Source organism: Cyprinus carpio, chromosome A14, assembly GCF_018340385.1.
Source record: "Cyprinus carpio isolate SPL01 chromosome A14, ASM1834038v1, whole genome shotgun sequence".
Taxonomy (NCBI): Eukaryota; Metazoa; Chordata; class Actinopteri; order Cypriniformes; family Cyprinidae; genus Cyprinus; species Cyprinus carpio.
Genome location: NC_056585.1, coordinates 23,523,933 through 23,532,085, shown reverse-complemented (window position 1 = coordinate 23,532,085; position 8,153 = coordinate 23,523,933). Strand labels below are relative to the sequence as shown.

Genomic DNA, 8,153 nt, shown 5'->3' with positions numbered 1-8,153 from the left:
ATGGAGGATTGGGACCAGAATGATTTTTGGTATTAACAACAGAAGTAACACCAAATTCCCCCTCCGACCTTTGTGTGTCACTCAGAAACCTTTGAGAGTCGTTGCGCAATTGCTCCATTCTGTATGTCTTTCATCATACAACATGCAGCTCTTATAAACAGATGGGAGTTCTGTGAGACATCAGGCTTTTTGTCTTTAAAAAAATCGAAACCATTATGTAAACCACAAGTCAACCCATTTTTTACTGTTGCGCAGGCTCAAATAACAAAGTACAGTCCAATGGCCTTGAGATCATGGTTGTGGACGAGAGTTGAACGAGGGATTGGAAGTTCTTGTGCAACACTTCAGACATGATGAGATATTGTAAAATACTTCCTGATGGGTGAGTAATAAGTTTTTAAAATAAACAAAACACTACGACAACACACGACATTAGTTGTGTGTAAGCAGGTGGAAAACAGTTGGCCAGATATAAGATAATATGACATTCACCAAGTATTATGGTAGGAGATGTGGAATCTGCTGCAATAATGTGATTGATTGTTCTCTCTCTACTAGTGTCAGGTCTTACGTCTATTGTAAAGTAATCGTGGAACATGTTTGGAAAAAAAAGCAGAGCCGCCCACTTCACACCACAAAGAGCACAGTAAGCGGCACGAGAGGGTAGTGAGGGTGACGTGTGCAGCCTGGAGCAAACACGCGCCGAGTTGAAATTGTCCTTAGTCTGCCCTTTATTGCTTTATCTCCTTCTGCGCCACACTGTCTGGAATAAACTTCAATTCAGGCCTGACTGTTTCTGCTTTAGTAAGATGAGCAGATCACAATGGTCCAAATAAAAGACCCCATGCAAATAATCAAAGCGATAATGGCGTCGGTACAATGACGCAATATATTAACAGTGCAATATTAGATTTTCTTTCGCAAAGTCGGTATAACTCATCAGGCCTTGTGCTTTCTTCTTGCTGTGTTCATTGAATGCAGTGTTTTTTCTTCTTTTCTTCACGGACTAGGATTCCTACTTCTCTATGTTTGTTCAGTGCAGTAACCCCAGTTGGTGGCCTGTCTTCCTCTTACTATCAGTACTACACTCGTCACCTCAGCCTGATGCCCCCGCTGGGTAAAGCCGTGTGGAGACGGACAGCTGGACTGTGAAGGTATGCAAGGGAGGGCATAAGGAAGGAAGAGGAGGGGGGGAGGAGAGAGGGACAGCCCATGTCCGACCACCCCATATACAGCCTCCCCTGCACCGGCCATCAGCCCTCCGGCCTCCCCGACCCTCCTCATCTGACCCCCCCAGGAGTGATAAATTCCTGTGGTCCTGGGGCCCAAATTCCCAAAATTCAACATGTGTCCATGCTCAACAACGACAGAAAACAGCCATTAAAGATTTCACTCACACACACACATGCAGGCCAACCCCCATCCATACACATATGAGCCAGCCTCCACGCACACACACCACACACACACATCCACGGGCAGAGACGCCCATACTGGTTTCATTAAACTCGCCCTCCACAGCCTGCAAATTTCCTTCTCTTTTCCCCTCCACCCCTTATCTCTACCCTTCTTTTCAGTCTCTTGCTCTCTCGATTCTTGTCATTGGCTGGATATTTAAGCTTGGGAAGAAGTGGGTGGAATGTAGACAAAAACTAGAGAGCAAACTAGAAAAGCGAGCGACGGAGACGAGAGAGGAGGCTGGACGACGTCTGCTTGGAAAAGTTGTTCACTTTTTTTCGCCGTGTCTAAATATGAAACTGGAGGTACTCGAAGGCCTCTATTACAGAAATGAAAGGAAATGGAAAAGCCTCACGCTTCTTTACTGCTGGTTATACTTTTCACGTCAGACAATAACGCATGAACTAAGAATTGGGTTTTAGTCTGTCTAGCTAAAGTCCTGTCAAGTTAACAAATTCACTTTTAACAGATATATATATTTGAAATCATTTTTTATGGCATTGTTGCCAAACCCCATTTTGGGACATTTATTTTTAAGAAGTGTAATACTGAATTCAGAATGTAGAGAAATAAATAATACATAATTTGACACAAACTGTAAGAATACTACGTTTAATATAGTATTTTGTATTCATAAAAATGTCAGTGATACATGCTTTTGTATATTTGAGCCTTTAGGCGGCATGTAATTAATTTTGTGGTGAAAAGAGGTTTTCAGATTATAAAAAAAGGTACAAGAAAGAGATGGTTCTTTCTTTTAAAGAGCCTTTGGGGGAAAACTAAAAAAAAACATGGTCTTTGTGGAACCAAAAATGAAGTTCTTCTTAAGGCATCACTGTTAAGAACCTTTTTTAAGAGTGTACCAGAACACCCCTGTATAGAAGTAATGTGGTAGAGCCTGACAAGTGTCATTTACATACTTTATTTGCAACAACAAACACACACGTCCACTGTGCCACCAAGGCCTGACAAATTGTGGCCCCTACTGCTTTCCGGTCCCCAAGCGGGCCCACACACAGACCTCACACCCCCATCATGTACCCACTTTTACCCTAATCAAGCCGAGAGGGCGTCAGGATGTAAATGGACCATAAGGACTCACATTGTAGCCACAACATCCTTTGGGACTGTTAGGCATGTTATTTACCATTAAGATCCCCCAAATTATGTCAGTCAAAACAAGTATGATCAGTCTCCATAATCTTGTTCTGAGGCCTCCGTCATTATGAAATATACTGTGTATGTTTTTTTCAGTGGGTTTGCTACAAAGGAAAAACCCACAAAGCAGAGGTTAGTGAAAACACAACTGCAGACAGTTGTCTATGGAACATCATGCTGTGTTTATTTACAAGTCATTACACTTCTGGAGGCCAAAAGGGGTGAAAGAATAAAGCGAGTGACGAGAGGAGAGGAGGTGAAGAATGGACACAGCTGGTCAGGGGGAACTTATATTGGGGAAAGGATTAAGAGACACGAGATGATAAACAGGGAGGAAAAGTTAAACATCAGGCCAAATATTCATCAGATTTGCACAACTGCATTTAAATGAGTTATGAAGAGGAGAAGAGAAAAAGGTCAGCAGAAATGGAGATTCTTCTTCAGGCGTAGTTAAATTCCCTAAGGATTTTTTTGGCCACAAAAACCTTTTGATAACTCCATGTACCTGGTCCAGACAGCAGCATGGTGCCTGGGGAGAAAAAAGAGGGAGACACAGATTTAAAATGTGGTCACAAAAATACTTACTATTCAGCTTGGACTTTACAAGTGCGTGGTTTGTAAACACATGAACTATTTGAACTTGTTTACTCTGCTATTTTGATGTGAAATTCTTTTATATACAATACCATTGAAAAGTTTGGGGTCAGTCCGAAGCTTTATTTTTTCTTTATTCAGCAAAGATACATTAAAACTGACAGTAAAAGACTTCAACAAATAAATAAATGCTGTTCTTTTTGAACTTTCTAGTAATCCGAGAAACCCTAAGAAAAAACAAATTTTCCTCAAGAATATTAAACAGCACAACTGTTTTTCACGGCTGATAACTACTAATAAGAAGAAATGTTTATTAAGCCCCCAAATCAGAATCTTCGAATGTATTTCTGGCATGAGGAGTTGCATGATGACGACTGGAATGAGTATGCTGAAAAAATTCCAGCTTTGCTATCAAGAATGTAAATTACATTTTAAGGTAATTTTAAATTCCCAAGCTGTAGTTTGGGATAAATACACTTATTTTTCCAATGATTCGGGGTGCTGTGGTTTCGCTTATTTATAAACAGAAAACCACACATTCCCACGAGTTAATTCAAAATACATACAATGGCTGGACAGGAACAACAAATGTTACTGCCTATAACGCAATGTGCATTACGATACAGTGACCCCCACTGGCTGCAAAGATAATTTTACACTGAATAAAGACCTCCATATGCAGCAATTGTTGTAAAACAAATATCCTCCCGCACACTGTGCCACACAATATCGTAGCAGACTTACTTGAAGGTATCAAGGATATGTGTGCGAGTTAGTATAATGAGTAAGGTTAGAGGTTCACATCTAGTGATGTCAATTGTTGATTCGACAAGGTTCCTAAACTGTGAAGAGCACAAGGATTAATGTGTGAAAAAACTTCAGCACTTCAAGCTCTGTTAGTGGTTTTATTCATTTAAAAAGTACCTTTTCGCAAGTCAATGAAGAAAGAATCACGAAAATCTTTGGCCGTTGATTAATTTGGCAGCGATATTGACCAAGGCCCCTTGAGAGATTCTCCAGCAGGAGAAATTTTGAAATCACGAATTATGTAGAAAAGCATTATTCACAAGGTAACTGAACTCCTCTTACCATTGAAAATGGCTTCCATCTCATTAAAGAACATTGGTTTTACCCCGCAGAGCAGTGCAACACGAAACTGAGTGGATAAGAGGTTTCATTATTCAGATGGCATGCAAACTTTGAACATTTACATCCGGCCCTCATCAGACCCTTATCTCTCTTCTCCCTGTCCAAATCACTTGCTCACACACTTTTTGTGTTGGTCTAAGAGATCCTTGTCTGTGATTAGAATTTTGAGGTCTTTGAGGTCTTGAAGGAATTCCTTATCCAGATCTACATCCATGTCCTCCATCATGTTATCTAAGAGTACAGACAAAGACATAAAGGAGATATTTTCATCTGTCTCAATATTTTTCTAAACTACACAATTGGTCAGAGTGACAGTGTCCTTTAATAACCTCGGACTAGATGCTCAAGAACATGCAATGTCAAATTAATTCAGACACATTAGGACATTAATGAATCACTCTGTAGGAGTTGATTTTACAACAATGACCATTGACTGTATATTCTCACTTAATATTTGGCTCCTTACAAATAAATGGATATATCATTATAATAAAATATATATAATTATATATATATATATATATATATATTATATATATTAATAACAGAAAAATTATTAATATTGTTTTTAAAACTTAACCATTGTATAGCTGACTGTATAGTATCTTACCCTATAAATATATATATATATAATTTATGTAATAAATTCTTTAAAATAACAAATAAGTGGTAAAGTGACATATTAAGCAATCCAAAATTAGGGAATCAGCTGCCTGGCATAATGGTCATTCAGTTTAGTGGCCATTATACAAACATATTTGACACATTTATTGCCATGATTGACCAATTTCAAGTATCGCAGATGGCTGTGTAACTGGTCTTACCCACAGCTCCTACAGTCCAGTTGTTGATGAGCTGCCCAGCACAGAAGGCAAAGTCATGGAAGGTTAGATACTGCAACTTTTTCTTCCCCGTCTCAAAACGATGATTGGCAAGAACACTATTGCAGCTAGTCTCTGCAGAGGAATTGGCAGGATCATTTAGCAAGAGAAGGTGAATAAGACACACAAATCAGCAATGAACTCAACTGTTCATGGAAATTTGCATTCTTATATGTTAATGAACTACAACTGAAGAATGGATATGTGTAGTAAATAAGTAGTTTAGTAACATAATCATATCTAACTATCTTTGACTGCTCTCTCTCTCTTTTTTTCTTTTTGCTGTTTTTCCCCCCTCATTTTCTGAGTTCAGTTCTACCAGCATTCAGGATTAATTAAAAAGCTTTGGAAAGAAATTTCTCAGAAAAAGACTTTCTTACCTGGCTAATTGATCAGGTAGCAGAAAATGTTGCCGAATGTTTCCACCAGGGGGCCCTTAAGTTCTTCCACCACTTTGAACACTCGCTTGAAGTTATCAAACTGTTTAAGGAGACGGCCATAATCATTTCATTTCCAAAAGGGTCTCGGAAAAGTATCCAAGATAAATCTTAGTTATCAATGAGTAGTTCATATTCTTAGGGTGTGTTTATACTTGGCAGGTTCGGTTTGATTAAAACGTACGCTGGTGAGATTGCTCTGTTAGTGCGGTTCATTTGAATAAGTATGAACGCTGCCAAACAAACCTTGATGCAAACCAAACAAGTGCTTCCAAATGAACTCTGGTGGATTTGACTGATATATGAACGCAACACAGACCAAAGACATTTAAACTAAACAAAATCGACATGATGTCACAAGATCCGACCCTAAAAAGACAGAATGCTCAAGCCTGTTATAGTTCAGTAAGACTGAACAACTGTCTTCTTGCAGCAGATCTCTGCGTATGCAACAAAAGAATTCCTTAATCTGTTTCAACTCCTTCACAGATTTTATAAGCTCTTTGTGAGCTGGTAAAAATACCACCATATGTACAGATATACAACAAGTGCATGTAGCCCAGCAAGCAGCATTGTTTCGGATGTTTGGTAAGTGTGCAAAATATATGTCCAGGTTGTGGCATATCCTTATGCCATTTGTTTTGTATGTTAAGGTTTGGTGTTAAAAATTACAGTATAAACACTAAGCTAATCAGGACTAAATTTAGAGTTTTCTTTCTAGGGTCCGAACCAATAGAACCAAGAGAATGGAATTCCAAGTGTAAACACACCCTTAAATGCGCCCCTATTGGGTACCTTCAGCCCCCCCCTGTCTTCCCCACAGCTCTCAGCGTGTAATGTCCTGTGCTTTCTACTAACAGCATCAAGGTCTTTTTCGCCACGTCCGATTTAGAGAACTTCTTTCCCAAGACCCTCTCGAACAAATGAATCATCAAACAAGCATAATAATACCCTAAAAAGGTGACACCTGCCCAAATAATATGCTTTGAAAGTGCAACAGCCAGCCAAATCAAGCGATTGGAAACACTGCAAACCAGTGCATACCTTTCAATGAGCACACTGGCTTGTCTCTGTCTGAGCGGTATCTGAAATAGCATGCCTTGAGGGTAAGGCTAGTATGTAGCTTGGGATCTGCCGGGCAAATAGATCTCTCGAACATCTGGAAAGCTTCTGTTGTACTGGTCCATGTGGCTTCTTGTCACTGGAAGCACCTTTAAGCCAGCACTTCTAAGCACTCGCCGCACACTCCTCCATCAGCACCTCCTTCTATACCGCACCTTACACTGCATCATTCACTATGATGCAGAACGACCACAGATGACTAGTATATTATTAATGCTCTAAACAGATATATACGAGTAGCTCCAGGTCCTGATGTGTATACCTTTACCATGATATAATCATTCAGCCACAGCCTCTGATACACCTCTTTGAGTCCTATAATCGGTGGTGTTTCCAACAAATACATCCAGTTCCACAGACATCTTGACATCAGACACTATATAAACTCTGCCAGTCACATTGATCAAGCGTTAGCTTAATGCTTACAAAAGATCCTAAGATCCAGATTTACTGAATGAGCTGTGAGGATAATAGGGCTATTAGGAGGCCCAATCTTAGGCCCACTAAAAAATCAAAACAAGACTGGACAGACAGTTAGCAGACTGATATTCAACAGCTATTAACTATTCACGCACTGACAGTAACACAGTTTAGCCATGGCTACAGTACTATGTATTGTCAAAAGGAAATCTTAGAAAAACGGACTTACCAAACCACAAAGCGTATAAACGCGAAAGGTGGTTTTCGAATCACATTCAGGATCTCGTCACAACCATTAACGATAACTGCTTGTTTTTCGATATGGCTCGCTCCTTTTCAACTTCTATTCGTCGAAAACATAAGCTTCTCTGATGATAGCGCAAGCGCCTGCCACACTGCGTGTTGTAAAGACTTTTTACCACGAGCCTGATCATACAGTGGTAAGAAGTGGTAGCAATCACGTAAATATTGAACAAAGCCTGAACTGTCATAATCAGGCGATTCTATATTACATCCATAGCAACAGCGCCACTAGTCGCGTGACTACTTCGGTTGGTGACCTCCAGAATACACGCTCACATCCACGCTGTACGTATCTGCTTACTGTATAGTCTTCTCCGTGCGTTGTAGCAAGAACCGAGAGTTCGGCGCTTCATCATTCACCATCATCACATACTGTATGTTATTATTTAGACACTTTACCTGTATTATGTTTAGACAGACTTTAGTAAATACGCCCACTGCAATAGAAACAGCACCTGATTTCTTTTTAAAGCATTTAATTCTAATTATTGTGTATTATTTTTTTCTTTTTTTAGAATATTGTGATAGCCGGTTTAGGTAAATACTGAATACCATCAACTAAACTAATCATTAATTCTAATTATTATTATTATTATTTTTTTTTAGAATATTGTGATAGCCTGTTTTAGTA

General features: G+C 39.4%; 1 pseudogene; it reads right to left on the bottom strand.

Moving 5' to 3' along the window:
* Positions 1-3,075: 3,075 nt before the first annotated feature.
* On the bottom strand, positions 3,076-6,774 carry LOC122147540 (annotated as a pseudogene).
* Positions 6,775-8,153: the final 1,379 nt, after the last annotated feature.